Raw genomic sequence first — 21,824 nt, 5'->3', positions numbered from 1 at the left:
GGACTCAGCATATAGTCATATTTAGAGCTGTGATTTACTACAGTGAAATTGTACAAAGCACAATCAGCAAAGGGAAAGTGTGCTCGGGGAGAATCCCAGTGGAAATCAGGTGTAAGTCTACAATGCTCCTTCCCCAGTGTAGCCACACAGGACACACTTCCTCTGACAATGAGGTGTGACAACACAGGTGAAATGTTATAAGGGAGGTTCATTAGAGACTCAGTGCCCAGGGTTTTAATTGGGAGCTGGTCATGTTGGCACTCTCTGCCTAATGTATATCAACATTCCAGACTCCCAGAAGGAGAGCAGGTGTTCAACGTAAACCAAATTGTACAAAGTGTTGGTACAAAGGTACTGTAAACCATCCTTATCAGAGAATAATGGGAACCCTTTCTAAATCCAAGCTCCAAAATGCCAGCCAAGAGCCAACCTTACAAGCAGGCCTTTATAATGATAGCCATCTTAGGTCTGCTATATTAATTCTTCTGGACAGCTACATACCTATTTAGAATAGCTAAAAAATAGTGACCGTGATAAATTCTTTCAAGGATGTGGAGAAACTGTATCTTTCATAAGTTGCTGATGAGAACGTAAAATGGTACATCCATTCTGGGAAACCTGCATACATTTACCATATGACCAGTAATTGTATTTCTGAGTATTTATCCCAGAGATGTAAAAACTTATGACCACACAAAAATGCACACAATTGTGCATAGCAACTATGTAACAGCCAAAACCTGGAAACAACCCAGATGGCCTTTAATCGGTGAATAAACTGTGGTATATACACACAATGAAATACACTCAAGAATAAAAAAGCATGAATTATTGATGCATGCCACAACTTGGACAGATTTCAAAGGCATTATGCTGAGTAATAATCCAGAATCCTAAAAGGCTTCAATCTGTATGATTTGATTAATAAACCATTTTTGAAATGACAAAGTCTGGATATGTAGAGCAGATTAGTGGTTGCCAAGAGTTAAGGATAGTGGGCAGGGAGAGGATGGCTGTGACCATAACAAGGTAGGACAAGGAGATCTTTGAGATGATATAAGAGTTCTACATCTTGACTGATGGTGGTTACACCAATTTACACGTGAGAAAATGACATCTTACTATTAGGTCAATTTCCCATTTTTATTTTGTATTATAATATGCAAAATGTAACTAATGAAGGGAAATTGGGTGAAGGCTACGTGAGACATCTCTGTACTACCTTTGCACTTCTGTACTATTATTATGAATCTGTAATTATTTCTAAATTAAAAGATAAAAAGTTATGGGTTAATAATTACTGCCATTATTTTAGAGATGAGAAAGTCATCCTGCTTCTGCCTTAAATTTTTAAAGTTCATACTTCAACAAGAGTGGAAACTAACCCATATCTGAACTGAAACATCAATATATCTTATTTATAAAAGCTAAACTACTGGGTTGTTCTACAAATAAAAACGGATAAGTTTTAGAAATACAGAGGGAGATTAAAAGTAATAATTGTTTACCAGTTAAATGAAATTTGGAAAAAGGTAGGGTATAATTGATTTCTATATATACAAGTATCTCAATTGTGCCCATATTTTTAATGTGTCTTAATCTTATATTACATACTAGGCAGTAGAGTAGGGTCTTTCTATACATTTAAAAAAATACTTAATCCTTAAAACAAACAAACAAACAAAAACTCTGCAAAGTAGACATCACCATTCATATGTTTAAAGGAAACCACAAGTTTCAGAGAGCCTAAATAACTCAACTAAATATCAGAAAAAGTTCTTTGTGGCTTTATATAATTATTTTTTCAAAATAACAAATATATACTTTTTGATGTTAGTTATAAAACTAATATAATAGGTTGCTTAACATAATAAACAAATTATAATAATATAACATAAAATAATAAATTAATATACTTTGATTTAATATATCAAGAGCTATGCATATTATTCATAACTTATCTTTAGTTCACATATTTTAAAAATTCTCTTGAAACCAAACACATATATTTGAAATATACTCTCTTCATAGGTATTTTATTATTTTTTCTTCCAACTTAACTTTAAGGATTAGTGAATTTTTCCAAGCAAAAATTCTACATTTATGAAGAATTATCTATAATATTTGAAAATTAAAATAAAATTTCATTGAGAAGAATACTTAAATTACAATATATCAAATAAATGACTCATCATGCATGGCAAAATGGAAAATGCATGCTATATAATGCTAAGTTAAACAAACAAAATTTACAGTATTTTTATACTTATGACAATATACATGCATATATGGGTAAGAACTGAAAAGAAGTAAGTATACCTGAAAGTCATTATTTCATTAAAAATTTTGAACTATAGCATTTTCTTAAAAGTTTTAGCTAATGCTACTTTATTTTTCAGTAATATTTTCTAAAAATTGATTAATGTTTAAAGGTTATTAAAGAGTTTTATTTGTTAACATTTAATTTTAGAAAGACTAATTGGTATAATGTAAAATCTGTTTAGTCTTATAGATACACTTTTGTGTTCTGTACACTATGCCAGCATTTGAAAGAAAAATGCAGTGTCATTTAGAAATATAGGGGATAAAAAATTGCAAACTGATATTTATAATGGTTAATAATATATGTAATTGAGTATTCATTGAATAAACTATAATGACTATCTCAAACACTTCTGGAACCAATAACAAAAGACAACGAATAAGATGTTTGAGTCATAATGGAATGGCTTTCAAGAGGGTTCTGGATAGTTTTAGAAAGATTTTTTTTTTATCCTAATATTGAGGTTACACAACTACTCTAGAATAGGCTACATAAATTCTCATACCATTTATCTCATCTTACCACTGTTCTGTCTTTCCTAACTTTTCTTTCCTAGCTCCATAATTAAGCAGATTTGGTTTAGAAGTAAGAGTTCAGCAGGTAGGGAAGACTTACACTTGTCCTTCTCCACTCCATCAACCACCACTTTACATGTTTACAGTATGACCTCTCAGCCTTTTTATGTGAATTCTTAGAGCTGAAGAGTAAAGAAACTATAGGAAATTTTTGTTGGGTATGGGGGGTGAGGGGCACCAATTATATTTCTAGAACTTTGCTGAGAAATGCTGATACTAATAAGAATGAATTCCAGAAATATTATAATAAATTGTGCAGTTTTTCACCCATCTGGAATAAGTCTCTCTTTCACTGTCCAAAAGACAAAGAAATCTAAGCCTTCAAATGTATCATATAAAATGAAGGGCAAAAGCTATAAAAAGTTTCTAATTATGAAAGTTTCTAAAGTCTGAAAGCTACTCTAGAAAAAAGTACATTTAATATCCCCATACTTCACCAATTTCTGAGTTTATTTTGATCTTTTGTGGAGACTTTTCAATAAGAACACTGCAGGTTTTTTCAACTACTCTATCCAAGGGTAAAAATATAGAACATATATTTTAAACCTTGCCCTTACATTGGCCTACTAAGAAGGCACAAATCACAATTGGTGGGAAAGGAGGGAGTATTTTACTTCAACAGGCAAAACTCCAACCATAGTTAAGAAAATATATGACTGTCAATGAATTTTACTCACGAAATTTGGTCTTTTTCTCCTTGATACTGTACTTAACACTAGAATAAGGAAATAAACTTGATTAGTAAAAAGTAGCAAATATAAATTCTACAATTCACAAATAAAAACTGAGTTTCACTACACCATTGTTTTCAGCAGATTTATTCATTTACTTAAGATTTGCCACTACTTCTTTTATGCTAGGCACTATGTTAGATTTTAAGAAAAAAACAAAAAACAAACATAGATGGAAATGGCCATTGAACTTATTTCACTTATTAGAGTAAGATAGAAGATCAAGAAGCCAACAAACTATAATACAAGGTAAAAACAAATGGTTTTATTTGGATGCTTATACAGTTCAAAGGGTGCACAGAGAATAGAACAATTAGTTTTTCTTGAGTATTGCAAAGAATGTCATAATGAGGAACTGATATCTGAGCTGGGTCTTCAATTACAACAGAACTTCAATACAAAAAAATGGGAGATAACTGTAGGCAGTGGGGGGCAAATTGTGCCAAGCTGTAGATTATAAAAGAGCCTAATGTGTCTAGGGTATGGTAAAAAGTTTCATAGACCACAATGTAAGAGATGAGGTAGGAAGATTGGAGAGATTTGAAGCAAATGAAGTTGAAATATGTAGATCAGGTTTATGCTGCAAAATTTATGCCTACATTTTATTCTATATGCCCAGGGTGCCAACACAATTTTAAGACTGGTCAGTGGATGATTTATTTGCATTTTAAGCATAACTGGAGTGGCAACATGACAAGTCAAACGGAACTAGATAAACTGGTTGTATAGAAACCAGCTAGAAGTTTGTTTTAAAATATCTTAAGTGGCAGATATGAAGGCTTGAACTGAGGCAGTAACAACGAAAGGAAAGAGGAGAGAACAGATTTTTAGAGACACACCTAGGGTACATTTGATAAGATTATAGTTGAAAGGCTTGATGAACAGTATTACCATTAAGTGAGATAAGGAATAAAAGCAATTCCCTTCCCTGTTTTCACATTCTTTGAAATCAAACAAATCACTTTTAATTTCATTCCTGGGATTTGAAATACAATATTTAGCTGCTCCTTCTTTCTAATCCATATGAGGCTCTTTCCCAGATGGTAGGCATTAGCAATTAACTATTGAATAAATGAATGAATCAACATAAATGTAAACATACTCTGTACATTTACACTTCTTTATTTAAAATATTGCTAACCAGGTGTTTTATTAAATATTTGGCAACATATCTTGGCTTCCTATCAGATTAGAATAGAGGCTCCATCATCAGCTGTGTTGTCTATACTGAACTTTATTGCCAGTATTTTCTGTCCCATCACAGCTTTGTAGTGATGTTTACTGCCATCTCTGTGTCATGTCACTAAATTACAAACTCTGTGTCATTAGTAGATTTAGTAAATTTATGTTTCCTATATTCCAAAATATTTATGAAATTTAAAACAATTTGTCAGTCCAATGTTCATCACCAGAAAATCCAATTATTAAGAATTTTTCATTCAATACCTTGCTTAGGGACAATCCAATAGAAGTTATGTGTATGTATATTTCTTATTATAATATTTTCTCATTTCATATGGTTGCATATTTACCAAATCTTTGAAGCCCATATCAAATGGTACTTTTTACAGCCATTCCTCACTTCAGTATATATTCTGTTACTCCTCTGATTCCCATAAGTTTGGTATCTCTCCCACTGAATTTATAATATTTTCTATTATGTTTTATTTATCTATATTATCTCACTAGTACATTTCTTGAGAGTTAAGACAGCATCACATTCAACTGTACCTTCTCTGTAGATATTAGAAAAATGCCTTCCTTTGAGGTGATGTGTGGACTTTGGCTTTTAAAATTACTAAAACTCCCAGGCAAACCAAAGAGCACTGAAAATAATAGTATAGTTCAAAGTATCTCTTACAAATTTACATAAAAGGTTGAGTCACTTTTATGTCTTGTACACAGTATTGGTAGGTAATCTCTTATTTCATAATTTACACATTGAATTATTATACCATCAAATTTTAAAACATGTATCCAATGACAACACATTTGGGACTATTAAATAATCCCCCTTGACTAAATAAAATATTATTCCAAAATTGCAATACCTTACAAAAATGGAGTATTATTATTCACTCAAAATACACTTCTTTTTTGGCCATGAGTTAATAATTGCTGAATAAGTGATGAGTAGGTGGTGGTTCATAGTACTATTCCTTCTATTTTTGTATATCTTTATTTTCAAAAGGAAATATTTTAAAATGTTTATCTAAAAAGTCTTTACATAACACCTTTGGAAATCTATTTGTTTAAAATATATGCTTAGAGAGGGGAGGAGGAGACAAGATGTTATGTAGAAGGACATGAGCACACCCCTTCTTGTGGAAACACCAAAATCACAACTAACTGCGGAACAATCACTAACAATAAAAAATGGAACCTACCAAAAAAGATACCCTTCATCCAAAGACAAAGAAGAAGCCACAATGAGATGGTAGGAGGGGCACAATTGTGATAAAATCAAATCCCAAACATGCCAGGTTGGTGACCCACAAACTGGAAAATAATTATACCATAGAAGTTTTCCCACAGCAGTGAAAGTTCTAAACCCCACGTCAGGCTACCCAGCCTAGGTGTCTGGCAATTAGAGGAGAAGCCCCCAGAGAATCTGGCTTTGAAGACCAGTGGGGTTTAATTGCAGGAATTCACAGGACTGGGGGAAATAGAAACTCTACTCTTGGAGGGTGCACACCAGCACCCAGGTAAAAAGTGGTGATCTCATAAGAGACTGTGCCAGACTTACCTGCTAGTATTGGAGGATGTCCAGCAGAGGCAGGAGGGTGACTCTGGCACTTTTGGCAAGTACTCATTGGCATGAGCCCTCCTGGAGGCTGCCATTTTCTCATCAAGATGTGGTCCTTCCCCAAAACCTGTAGGCTTCAGTGGTGGGATGCCTCAGGCCAAACAACCAAAAGGGCAGGAACACAGACCCACTCATCAGCAGACAGGCTGCTTAAAGTCTTGATGAGTAAACAGCTGCCTCAAAAACACAACCCTGCCCACCAGAGGGACAAAACCCACCCCAAACACCAGTGGGCAGGTACCAGTCCCTCCCACCAGGAAGCCTGTACAAGCCTCTTAGACAGCCTCATCCACCAGAGACCAGACAGCAGAGGCAAGAAGAACTACAACCCTGCAGCCTGTGGAATGCAAACCGCAATCACAGAAATTTAGACAAAATGAGATGGCAGAGGAATTTGTCCCAGATGAAGGAAGAAGATAAAACCTGAGAAGAACAACTAAGTGAAATGGAGATAGGCAATCTACCTGAAAACAAACTCAGAGTAATTATAGTAAAGATGATCCAGGATCTCAGAAAAAGAATGGAGGCACAGATCAAGAAGATACAAGAAATGTTTAACAAAGACCTAGAAGAAATAAAGAACCAACAGATGGAAATGAACAATACAATAACTGAAATGAAAAATACACTAGAAGGAATCAATAGCAGAATAACTGAGGCAGAAGAACAGTTAAGTGAGCTGGAAGACAGAATGGTGGAAATTACTGCCACAGAACAGAATAAAGAAAAAAGAATGAAAAAAAATAAGGATAGTCTAAGATACCTCTGGGACAACATTAAATAACATCAACATTCACATTATAGGGGTCCCAGAAGGAGAAGAGAGAGAGAAAAGACCTGAGAAAATATTTGAAGAGATAATAGCTGAAAACTTCCCTAACATGGGAAAGGAAACAGTCACCCAAGTTCAGGAAGCACAGAAAGTCCCAGGCAGGATAAACCCAAGAAAGAACATATTGAGACACACAGTAATCAAGCTGACAAAAATTAAAGACAAAGAGAAATTATTAAAAGCAACAAGGGGAAAACAACAAATAACATATAAGGGAACTCCCATAAGATTATCAGCTGATTTCTCAGCAGAAACTCTGCAGGCCAGAAGAGAGTGGTACAATATATTTAAAGTGATGAAAGGGAAGAACCTACAACCAAGAATACTATACCCAGAGAGGTTCTCATTCAGATTCAAGGGAGAAATCAAAAGCTTTACAGACAAGTAAAACCTACGAGAATTCAGCACCACTAGACCAGAATTACAACAATTGCTAAAGGAACTTCTCTAGGCAGAAAAGAAAAGGTCACAACAAGAACCAAGAAAATTATGAATGGAAAAGCTCATCGGTAAAGGCAAACATAAATAAAAGTAGGAAATCATCTGCACACAAATATGATATCAAAACCAGCAACTGGGAGAAGAGGAGAGCACAAATGCAAGATACTGGAAATGCATTTGAAATGAAAAGACTAGCAACTTAAAACAATATTGTTTATATATAGACTACTATATCAAAACTCATGGTAACTGAAAACCGAAACTCTACAATAGATACACACACACAAAAGAAAAGGAATCCAAGCACATACTAAAGTTAGTCATCAAATCACATGAGAAGAGAACAAAAGAGGAAGGGGAAAAAAAAACCTACAAAAACAAATCCAAAACAATTAACAAAATGGAAATAAGAACAAACATATCAATAATTACCTTAAATGTAAATGGATTAAATGTTCCAACCAAAAGATATAGACTGGCTGAATGGATACAAAAACAAGACCCATATATATGCTGTCTTCAGATCTAGGGACACATACAGGCTGAAAGTGAGGGGATGGAAAAAATGTATTCCATGCAAATGAAAATCAAAAGAAAGCTGGAGTAGCAATACTCATATCAGGTAAAATAGACTTTAAAATAAAGACTATTACAAGAGGCAAAGAAGGACACTACATAATGATCAAGGGATCAATCCAAGAAGAAGATATAACAATTGTAAATATTTATGCACCCAACATAGGAGCACCTCAATATATAAGGAAAATACTAACAGCCATTGAAGGAGAAATCAACAGTAACACAATATTAGTGGGGGACTTTAACACCCCACTCTCATCAATGGACAGATCATCCCGATAGAAGATCAATAAGGAAAAACAGGCCTAAAATGACACATTAGACCAGATGGCCTTAATTGATCTGTAGAGAACATTCCACCCCAAAGCAGCAGAATACACACTCTTCTCAAATGCAAGTGGAACATTCTCCAGGATTGATCACAGGCTGGGTCACAAAGCGAGCCTCAGTAAATTTAAGAAAATTGAAATCATATCAAGCATCTTTTCTGACCACAGTGCTATGAGATTAGAAATCAACTACAAGAAAAAAACTGTAAAAAACACAAACACGTGGAGGCTAAACACTATACTGTTGAACAACCAATGGATCACTGAAGAAATCAGAGAGGAAATCAAAAAATACCTAGAGACAGATGAAAACCAAAGCATGATGATCCAAAACCTATGGGATGCAGCAAAAGCTGTTCTAAGAGGGAAGATTATAGCAATCCAATCTTACTTCAGGAAACAAGAAAAATCTCAAATAAACAAACTAAACTTACACCTAAAGCAACTAGAGAAAGAAGAACAAACAAAATCCAAAATTAGTATAAGGAAAGAAACCATAAATATCAGAGCAGAAATAAATGAAATATAAATGAAGAAAACAATAGCAAAAATCAATGAAACAAAGAGTTGGTTCTTTGAAAAGATAAACAAATTTGATAAACGTTTAGCTAGACTCATCAAGAAGAAGAAAGGGAGGGCTCAAATCAATAAAATTAGAAATGAAAAAGGAGAATATACAACAGACACCACAGAAATGCAAAGGATCATAAGAGGCTATTACAAGCAACTATATGCCAATAAAATGGACAACCTAGAAAAAATGGACAAATTCTTAGAAAGGTACAATCTCCCAAGACTGAACCAGGAAGAAATAGAAAATATGAACAGACCAATCACAAGTAATGAAATTGAAACAGTGATGAAAAAACTCCCAACAAACAAAAGTCCAGGACCAGACGGTTTCACAGGCAAATTCTATCAAACATTTAGAGAGGAGATAACACCTATCCTTCTGAAACTATTCGCAAAAAATTATAAAGGAAGGAACACTCCCAAACTCATTCTATGAGGTCATCACCCTGAAACCAAAACCAGACAAAGATACTACAAAAAAAGAAAATTATAGGCCAGTATCACTGATGAACATAGATGCAAAAATCCTCAATAAAATACTAACATACCTAATCCAACAATACCTTAAAAGGATTATACACCATAATCAACTGGGATTTATCCCAGAGATGCAAGGATTTTTCAATATCCACAAATCAATCAGTGATAGACACCACATTAACAAATTGAAGAATAAAAACCATATGATCACCTCAATAGATGCAGAAAAAGCTTTTGACCAAATTAAACACCCATTTATGATGAAAACTCTCCAGAAAGTGGGTATAGAGGGAACATACCTCAACATAAGAAAGGCCATATATGACAAACCTACATCTAACATCACACTCAACAGTGAAAATATGAAAGCATTTCCTCTAAGATGAGGAGCAAGATAAGGACGTCCACTCCCACCACTTTTATCAACATAGTTGTGGAAGTCCTAGCCACAGCAATGAGAGAAGAAAAAGAAATAAAGGGAATCCAAATTGGAAAAGAAGAAGTAAAACTGTCACTATTTGCAGATGACATGATACTATACACAGAAAATCCTAAAGATGCTAAAAGAAAACTTCTAGAACTCATCAATGAATTTGGTAAAGTTGCAGGATGGAAAATTAATACACAAAAATCTGTTGCAATTCTATACACTAACAATGAAAGATCAGAAAAAGAAATTCAAGAAACAATCCTTTTTACGATCACATCAGAAAGAATAGAATATCTAGGAATAAATCTACCTAAGGAAACAAAAGACCTGCAGTCTGAAAACTATAAGATGCTGATGAAAGTAATAGAAGATAACAAAAACAGATGGAAAGATATACCATGTTCTTGGATGGTAAGAATCAATATTGTCAAAATGACTATACTACACAAGGTAATCTACAGACTCAATGCAATCTGTATCAAATTACCAATGGCATTTTTCACAGAAGTATAACAAAAAATTTTTAAATTTCTATGGAGACACAAAAGACCCTGAATAGTCAAAACCATCTTGAGAAAGAAAAATGGAGTTGGAGGAATCAAGCTCTCTAACTTCAAACTATGTTACAAAGCTATAGTCATAAAAACAGTGTGGAACTGGCACAAATACAGAAATATAGATCTATGGTACAGGATAGAAAACCCAGAAATAAACCCATGCACCTATGGTCAATGAATCTACAACAAAGAAGGCAAGACTATACAATGGAGGAATTACAGTCTTTTCAATAAATGCTAAGAAAGCTGGACAGCTGTATTGAAAAAAAAAATGAAATTAGGACATTCTTTAACACCATACACAAAAATAAACTCAAAATGGATTAAGGACCTAAATGTAAGACTGGATATTATAAAACTCTAAGAGGAAAATATAGGCAGAACACACTCTGACATAAATCACAGCAATATCTTTCATGGTCTGTCTCCTAGAATAATGGAAATCAAAAGAAAAATAAACAAATGGAACCTAATTAAACTCAAAAGCCTTTGCACAGCAAAGAAAACCATAAACAAAATGAAAAGACAACCCACCGATTGGGAGAAAATATTTGCAAACAATGTGACCGACAAGGGATTAATCTCAAAAATTTACAAACAGCTCATATGGCTCAATTAAAAAAAAAAAAAAAAACCAATCAGAAAATGGGCAGGAGACCTAAATAGATATTTCTCCAAAGAAGACATACAGATGGTCAAGAGGCACATGAAAAAATGCTCGGCATCGCTAATTATTAGAGAAATGCAAATCAAAACTACGAGATATCACCTCACACCAGTTAGAATAGCCATCATCAAAAAGTCTACAAACAATAAATGCTGGAAAGGGCATGGAGAAAAGGGAATCCTCCTACACTGTTGGTTGGAATGTAAATTGGTACAGTCTATGGAGAACAGTATGGAGGTTCCTTAAGAAACTAAAATAGAGCTACCATGTTATCCAGCAATCCCACTCCTGGGCATATATCCGGGAAAACATGGTTCGAAAGGATACATGCACCCCAATATTCATGGCAGCACTGTTTACAATAGCCAAGACATGGAAGCAACCTAAATGTCCATCAATAGATGAAAGGAAAAAGATGTGGTACAAAGATATATATACAATGGAATATTACTCAACCATTGAAAAGAATGAAATAATGCCATTTGCAGCAGCATGGATGGACCTGGAGATTATCATACTAAGTGAAGTAAGTTGGACAAAGGAAGGCAAATATCATATGATATTACTTATATGCAGAATCTAAAAAAAATGATTCAAATGAACTTATTTACAAAACAGAAACAGACTCACAGACTTAGAGAATGAACTTAGGGTTACCAGGGGGAAAGGTGGGAGGGAGGGATAGATTGGGAGTTTGGGATTGTACACACTACTATACTTAAAATAGATAACCAGTAAGAACCTACTGTATAGCACAGGGAAGTCTGCTCAATACTTTGTAATAATCTAAATGTGGAAAGAATTTGAAAAAGAATATATACATGTATTCAATATATATATAACTGAATCACTTTGTTGTACACCTGAAACTAACACAACACTGTTAATCAACTATACTCCAATATAAAATAAAAATTAACACAAAAACTTATGCTATGAAAAAATTTAAAAAATAAAATATATGGTTAGAATGGAATATCACTCATATTTCTTCAAATATTCTGGTATCTATGGTCTAGTTTATAAAATAGACTTTTGATAATAGATATGAATTAGTAAACTAAAGATGTCATTGTGGCAATATTAATTCTTATGTACTGCTAAGGAGGCTTTAAAAATTTATGTTAACAATCCACAGTTCAATTATCAACATATTATCCATAAATGTATATATACCATGGGGAATCATTTTAGAAGCAATCAGACTATTACATATAGATTCTATACAAAAGTTTTAGGTAACATACATCTGTAATTCTTAAGGAAATTAAGAGAATTAAGGGATTTAACAACTTAAAGATAATTAACAACTCAATAAAAACTTGAACAGATGGAAAGTTATACTGAGATGGAAATGTCTGCCTCATCCCTCAAATTGTTTCCTCTTCTTGATGAACCCACTGCTTGGTTACACTGTCTGGCATTGCTGGTGGTGGTCATGTGACTAAATTAAAGGCAAAAGAATGTTGGCAAACAGAATTGCACCACTTATATGGCCTACCCCATAAAATGTTTCCCGTATAATCCCATTACATGTTTCCCCTAATCCACCAGCTGGATATTGGCACTCAAGCAAACCATGGAGTTTAACTGCTGAAGATGGCACAGTGTCTAGCAGCTTCAGTCCCTGAAACATTGTGTGGAACATACTTATACCTCCAACATCCTCCCTCACACTTAATTTTGTTAATCTGGCCCTGCACTGAATCATTAGATGAGCACAAAATAAACTTTTACTGTGTTAGGCCATTGAAATTTTAGAATTTTCTTATTTTTGCAATTAGCCTCATTTTAAAGTAATTGGTACCTTTAATGGAGTGCTGTCATAAAGTCTCTAACTTGTCTCTGGATTAGCTGTCAATTGATGGGCAGAGAAAAAACAAACACAGTAAGTTGGAAGACTATGGCACCCTGTTATTACTTTGTAAAACATTTGATAAAATTATCTTCTATAATAAATTGGAAGGCACATCGTGTGCCTACTGAATTGTGGCTCTAAGGGAAACGGTTGGAAAGAACAGTAGTGTTAGTTGTGTTCCTGATTATTTTCTGTCTTTATAATGCATCAACCAAAAGAAATGAACTCTGGCAAGAATTGGCCAAAGGGAAAGGAATTAGAAGAGTCCAGAAATGAAAGGCCTTAGAGGGTTAAAAAGTCAACTGATAAAGAGTAAATGATATTCAAGTGTTTTCAATATGCTTTGCAAAATGCTAGGTATTGTTCTGTGATACTGCATGTCCACATTTTCTTTATAGGTAATAAATAAGTTAAACTTTGGGGAAATAAAATACAGAAGTTAATACATTCCTTAAATTTTAAAAAAAGTGAGGTATGATTTCTGTGTGTGTTAGTTTTCTTTTGCTGCAAAATAAATTACCACTGCCACAATGGCTTAAAACAACACCCGTTTATTAGCTCACAGTTCTCTAAGTCAGAAATCCACCATGGTGTGCTTGGTTCTCTGCTCATGGTACTGCAAGAAGGAGTAAAATCATTGGCCAGTCTGAATTCTCATCCATAGACTCTGGGGAAAATTTTGCTTCCAAGTCATTCTTGTTGCCAGAATTCAGTTCCCTGTGGTTGAAGGACTGGGACCCCTGTTTACTTGATGGCTGTCAGCCAGGGGCTACTTCAGCTTCTAGAGGTCACATGCATTCCTTGTCATGTGGCCACGTCTATCTTCAAGTCAGAAACAAAACATTATACTTTTCTTGTGCTTCAAATCTCTGATTTTCTTTCTTGCAATGAGCTAAAGAAAACTCTCTCTTTTTAAAGTCCTCACCTATCAAATCAGGTCCCTTGGATTATCTCCCTACCTTAAAGACAATTGATTTGGAAACTTAATTACAACTGCAGAAGACTTTCATAAAGCAGAACCTAAATTAGTGTTTGATTTAATAACAGGGGACATGTGTTATTAGGGACCTTGGATTCTTGGGGGGCCATCTTAGAAATCTTCTAACCACATGTGGTCATAAAAACCTAATAAATATTGTTTGTATCCTGTATTTTCTCACAGAGATTCATAATCTACACTCATGTCTTCAGTACATGCTTTAAGAAGTTCTACAGTAAAAAAATTTTAAAAACAAAAGAAACCACTTAAGCTTGATTGCAACCATCAGCCCTTTTATCTCATTCACCTATTAACATGTCACTATCACCCTGTGTGGTGGTAGCTATATTCTCTTCTTCAGGTCAACTTTCTTCTTGCTAAAGTAAGCTGTAAGGGTGACTGGGAAAAGGGAGGGAAGTTAAATTATTATTACTGTATTATTATTATTAGTGAGACAGCTATTTCTTAGAGTCCAAGGTAAAAGTTTTTTCTTGTCATGTAGAAAAATAACTGTCAGAAAACTTCCTGTGTGGCTCTATCAAATATCTAGTCCCTCAGCAGCTATGACTCACAAATAGCTCAGTGGCCCTATTGCTTTAACAGCTAATGTGTTTTTCTTATTTTTACATTTTCTTGTTTGTTTTCTAACTTCACTGAATTCGTCATCACTTCATCAACCTCTAACATAAATTTTTTTTAATTCTAAAAATATGTAAATAGTGGTTTTAAATTGCCTCAGAGAGAGTTAAAATTTTATTCTCATCTTATCATAAATACTTCTAACTTGATTTATCTTTAAATCTTTAAATGTCTAATAAGATGTTGATACAAACAAAATGTCAATTTATCATAAAAATGATGAGGTATAAAGTTTTATTTAAGAACATGATACTTTTTTATTAACAATACAAAATATTTGTTTCTTTTTGGTTAGTAGATTGCTGCTCGTTCTTTATTTTAGTATTATTTCTTATACTGAGGTATAATTGACAATAACATTATAGTAGTTTCATGTATACATTATAATAATTCTATATTTGTTTATCCTGTGAAATGATCACCCCAATAAGTCTAGTTACCATCCATCACCATATAAAGATACAATTTTTGTGTGTGTGATGAGAGCTTTTAAGATTTACTCTCTTAGCAACTTTCAAATATGAAATACAATATTGTTGACTATAGTCACCATGCTGTACATTACATCCCATGACTTATTTATTTTATAACTGGATGTTTGTACCTCTTGACCCCCTTTACTCATTTTACTCACTTCCCAACTCCCCTCCCCTGCAACCAAATGGTGAATAAATATTTTGAAATGAAATTACCCTAAAACAGAGGTGATATTTAGATGGAGATCTGGATTTATCTTGAAACTGTGATTTCCATTCTAGATAAACAAGTGTCTTGCTCTATAAAGAAAGATTTTTGTCACTGCCCAATATTCTTGCTAGTCCTTTTGACCAAGGAAAGGAAATGATATTACAGGATGTATTATGAATCTTTCAAGGTTTGAATATTGGAGTAATAATTTGTTATTGATGTATAGTTGGCTTGGCATCCAAAGTAAGCTACTAATAGTTTAGTTAGAAGCTAATTAGGATACAGTTCACTAAATGTAAGTAAAGAGAACAACGTGCTACAATGAAAACTTAAATCTTGCTTCCAATATTTTCAAAATTATTCATCTGATATCAACAAACACTAAAAGCCTATTATACTGGTACTATGAATTATAACTACAGTTTATATGATCATTTTAAATGTATCTATAGTTAGTTTTTTAAATGCAGATTAATTTCTCTTAAATTACCTGTTGGCACCATAGCAAACATGCTGAAAAGTCAAACAGAGCTTTGAGAGTAAATTAAAAGTTGAAGTATTTTGCATACCATTCCTATCCTTTATCTCTTAGAACTGTTACCCATATTCAGCTGACAGGGGGGAAAATGAGGTCTAAGAAGGGTGACTTGCCAGCCTTTATTAAGGTGAAGTATGTGGAATGCATTGTTACCATTCAAGTGCTCACATTTCCTTAGCTCACTCATCTGACATGATTCCATTTTTACGTCCTAAACTCTATAGACTGAATGAATGCATGACTGCTTTATCAGGAAACCTGTGCAAAATACATAACTTCAGCAAATCTTTGACAAGCACCATTCATTAATCTTTGTTTCATAATTCTCACCAGTATGCATACCCTGCCTTTCTGTCCCTATCTGCAAGTAAATTGGTTTTTAAGAAAATGAAGAAGTCAGCAGAAGATGTTGGAGCACACATTTTTCTCTTGAAACCAATCAGTAGATCTGGGTAGCAATGTTAATGGTTAAAGTTAGTAGAACTTGTCCCTGTTTCAACTGAATCATCAATTTATATTAGCGACAATATTGTTTGGATGCCCATGTAATAATAAAAATAAACTTGGAGTAAAAATATGGAAAATTTTAGCCTACAGACATTTATAGCCTTCAAATATAGTCACGTAAAACACAGTTCAACTGTAGTGAAATGTTAGGAGCAGTGTCTAGTTTTCAAGTTCAAAAAAAAAAAAGTTACCAGAGTTCTTTTCCCTGTAACAATGAATTCGGTAATGAACAAATCCATATAATGAGAACAAACAGAAAATCTAGAAAATATATATTAAAATATATATGTTGTAATATATGCAGCTACGTGGTTATAAGCAGTGACAGAGTCAAAATCTGAAAGGACAAAAAAAACTTTTCTATAAACATTTGGGGCATTTTGTGTGTGTGTGTGTCTTATCAGGCTTAGAATTTGAGAGAAACTTTAATCACAAGGTTAACAGGAAAAAAATTGAAATTCATGACTTACCAAGGAGTAGGAGCACTGATAAACCCAATAGGCACTATGAAAGGAAAGCAAAGTTCTATACCTTAGGTGTACAGGTTAGCTGGAAACAAACCATCCTAACTAAGACTGAAGCACAGCTTCAAATTATTCCAAAACTAGATTGGATTAAGTTGATTTGAGATTGCTATTGACCTTAGCCCTCTAAGAGAAGAAAATATAAATGTGCAGAACTCAAATTATTTCAGAGCTCAAATTATCTCTACTATTTTTATCTATAATTTCCAGCATTTAATCAAAAATAATCACCCATATAGAGCTAGACAATTTGATATTAGAAACAGATTCACAGGGAATATAGATGAGGAAAGTATTACATGTAGATTAAACAAATAAAACTCTGCTTAAGATGTTCAAAAAATGCAAGAAAGAGAAGTTTGATACTTCCAGCATAAGTCTTGATCTTCCAAAAAGAATCAAATGGAACTTCTACAGCAGAAATGTACAAATAACAGAAACTGAGACTGTGAAGGATGAAATTAATAGAATAGTTAAAGCTGTAAAAAATAGAAAATGGGAATATAGAACAGGAGAAATGTTGAGAAAAAAAGCATGAGGAGATGAAAAGAAAGAATATATAAAAAATGAACAAGAGACATGGAGGATGTAGTGAAATGTCTATCATACTTGTAATTGGAGTCTCAGAAGAGACAGAATAAAAATGAAACAGATGTAACATTTGAAGACATAATGACTGACAATCCTCTTATATAGTCTCATCCACCAGAGGGCAGACAGCAGAATAAAGAAGTACTACAATCTTGCAGCCTGTGGAACGAAAACCACATTTACAGAATGATAGACAAAATGAAAAGGCAGAGGGCTATGTACCAGACAAAGGAAAAGAATAAAACCCCAAAAAAACAACTAAATGAAGTGGAGATAGGCAACCTTCCAGAGAAAGAATTCAGAATAATGATAGTGAAGACGATCCAGGACCTCAGAAAAGGAATAGAGGCAAAGATCGAGAAGATGCAAGAAATGTTTAAAAAAGACCTGGAAGAATTAAAGAACAAACACCTAGAAGGATTAAGGGACAAACAACCAGAGATGAACAATACAATAACTGAAATGAAAAACACACTAGAAGGAATCAATAGCAGAATAACTGAGTCAGAAGAACGGATAAGTGACCTGGAAGACAGAATGGTGGAATTCACTGCTATGGAAGAGAATAAAGAAAAAACAATGAAAAGACAGCCTAAGAGACCTCTGGGACAATATTAAACACACCAACATTTGCATTATAGGGGTCCCAGAAGGAGGAGAGAGAGAAAGGACCCGAGAAAATATTTGAAGAGCTTATATTTGAAAACTTCCCAAGCATGGGAAAGGAAATAGCCATCCAAGTCCAGGAAGTGCAGAGAGTCCCAGGCAGGATAAACCCAAGAAGAAACATGCCGAGACACATAGTAATCAAACTGACAAAACTTAAAGACAAAGAAAAATTATTAAAAAGCAACAAGGGAAGAATGACAAATAACATACAAGGGAACCCCCATAAGGTTAACAGCTGATTTCTCAGCAGAAACTCTACAAGCCAGAAGGGAGTGTCACGATATATTTAGTGATGAAAGAGAAAAACCTACAACCAAGATGACTCTACCCAGCAAGGATCTCATTCAGATTCGACAGAGAAATCAAAAGCTTCACAGACAAGCAAAAGCTAAGAGAATTCAGCACCACCAAACTAGCTTTACAACAAATGCTAAAGGAACTTCTCTAACTGGGAAACACAAGAGAAGAAAAGGACCTACAAAAACAAACCCAAAGCAATTAAGAAAATGGGAACAGGAATATACATATTGATGATTACCTTAAATGTAAATGGATTAAATGCTCCAACCAAAAGACATAGCCGGGCTGAATGGATACAAAAAGAAGACCCATATATAGGCTGTCTACAAGAGACCCACTTCAGACCTAGGGACACATACAGACTGACAGTGAGGGGATGGAAAAAGATATTCCATGCAAACGGAAATCAAAAGAAAGCTGGAGTAGCAATACTCATATCAGGTAAAATAGACTTTAAAATAAAGAATGTTACAAGAGACAAGGAAGGACACTACATGATGACCAAGGGATCAATCCAGGAAGAAGATATAACAATTATAAATATACATGCACCCAACATAGGAGCACCTCAATGTATAAGGCAAATGCTAACAGCTATAAAAGAGGAAATCGACAGTAACACAATAATAGTGGGAGACTTTAACAATTCACTTACACCAATGGACAGATCATCCTGACAGAAAAATAATAAGGAAACACAAGCTTTAAATGACACAATAGAGAAGATAGATTTAATTGATATTTATAGGATATTCCACCCAAAAACAGCAGATTACAGTTTCTTCTTCTCAAATGCACATGGAACATTCTCCAGGATAGATCACATCCTGGGTCACAAATCAAAACTTGGTAAACTTAAGAAAATTGAAATCATATCAAGCATCTTTTCTTACCACAACACTATGGGATTAGAAATAAATTACAGGAAAAAAATATAAAAAACACAAACACATGGAGGTTCAACAATACGTTACTAAATAACCAAGAGATCACTGAAGAAATCAAAGAGGAAATCAAAAAATACGAAGAGACAAATGACAATGAAAACACGATGACCCAACACCTATGGGATGCAGCAAAAGCAGTTCTAAGAGGGAAGTTTATAGCAATACAATCCTACCTTAAGAAACAAGAAAAGTCTCACGTAAACAATCTAACCTTATACCAAAAGGAACTAGAGAAAGAAAAACAAACAAAACCCAAAGTTAGTAGAAGGAAAGAAATCATAAAGATCAGAGCAGAAATACATGAAAGAGAAACAAAGAAAACAATAGCAAAGATCAATAAAACTAAAAGCTGGTTCCTTGAGAAGATAAACGAAATTGATAAACCTTTAGCCAGACTCATCAAGAAAAAGAGGGAGAGGACTCAAATCAATAAAATTAGAAATGAAAAAGGAGAAGTAACAACTGACACTGCAAAACTACAAAGGATCAGGAGAGATTACTACAAGCAACTCTATGCCAGTAAAATGGACAACCTGGAAGAAATGAACAAATTCTTAGAATGGTATAACCTTCCAAGACTGAACCAGGAAGAAATGGAAAATATGAACAGACCAATCACAAGTAATGAAATTGAAACTGTGATTAAAAGTCTCTCAATAAACAAAAGTTCAGGACCAGACGGCTTCAGAGGTGAATTCTATCAAACATTTAGAGAAGAGCTAACACCCATCCTTCTCAAACTCTTCCAAAAAATTGTAGAGGAAGGAACACTCCCAAACTCATTCTACAAGGCCATCAACACGCTGATACCAAAACCAGACAAAGGTACCAGAAAAAAAGAAAATTGCAGACCAATATAACTGATGAATATAGATGCAAAAATCTCAACACAATACTAGCAAACGGAATCCAACAACACATTAAAAGGATCATACACCATGATCAGGTGGGATTTATCCCAGGAATAAAAGGATTCTTCAGTATTTGCAAATCAATCAATGTGATACACTATATTAACAAATAGAAGAATAAAAACCATACAATCAGCTCAACAGATGTAGAAAAAGCTTTTGGCAAAATTCAACACCAATTTATGATAAAAACTCTCTAGAAAGTGGGCATATGAGGGAACCTACCTCAACATAATAAAGGCCATATATGACAAACCCACAGCAAACATCATTCTCAATGGTGAAAAACTGAAAGCATTTCCTCTGAGATCAGGAACAAAACAAGGATGTCCACTCTTGCCACTATTATTCAACATAGTTTTGGAAGTCCTAGCCATGGCAATCAGAGAAGAAAAAGAAATAAAATGAATCCAAATTGGAAACGAAGAAGTAAAACTGTCACTGTTTGCAGATGACATACTATACATACTAATATGCCACCAGAAAACTACTAGAGCTAATCAATGAATTTGGTAAAGTTGCAGGATACAAAATTAACACACAGAAATCTCTTGCATTTCTACACACTAACAATGAAAGATCAGAAAGAGAAATTAAGGAAACAATCCCATTCACCACTGCAACAAAAAGAATAAAATACTAGGAATAAACCTACCTAAGGAGGTAAAAGACCTGTACTCAGAAAAGTATAAGACACTGATGAAAGAAATAAAAGATGACACAAACAGATAGAGAGATATACCATGTTCTTTGATTGGAAGAATCAATACTGTGAAAATGACCATACTACCCAAAGCAATCTACAGATTCAATGGAATCCCTAGCAAATTACCAATGCATTTTTTACAGATCCTGAACAAAAAATTTTAAAATTTGTATGGAGACACAAAAAACCCCCAATAGCCAAATCAATCTTGAGGGAATAATACAGATCTGGAGGAATCAGACTCCCTGACCTCAGCCTATACTACAAAGCTGCAGCAATCAAGAGAGTCTGGTAATGGCACAAAAAACAGAAATGTAGGTCAGTGGAACAGGATAGGAAGCCCAGAGTTAAACCCACACACCTATGGTCAACTAATCTATGGCAAAGGAGGCAAGGATATACAATGGAGAAAAGACAACCTCTTCAATAAGTGGTGCTGGGAAAACTGGATAGCTACATGTAAAAGAATGAAATTAGAACACTCCCTAACACCATACACAAAAATAATCTCAAAATGGATTAAAGACCTAAATGTAAGACCGGACACTATAAAACTCTTAGAGGAAAACGTAGGAAGAACACTCTTTGACATAAATCACAGCAAGATCTTTTTTGACCCACCTCCTAGAGTAATGGAAATAAAAA

The sequence above is a fragment of the Balaenoptera physalus genome (assembly GCF_965194825.1).
Source record: "Balaenoptera physalus genome assembly, chromosome: 4".
NCBI classification, from domain to species: domain Eukaryota; kingdom Metazoa; phylum Chordata; class Mammalia; order Artiodactyla; family Balaenopteridae; genus Balaenoptera; species Balaenoptera physalus.
The sequence above is the reverse complement of the archived record's forward strand: the minus strand, read 5'-3'. Positions refer to the sequence as shown.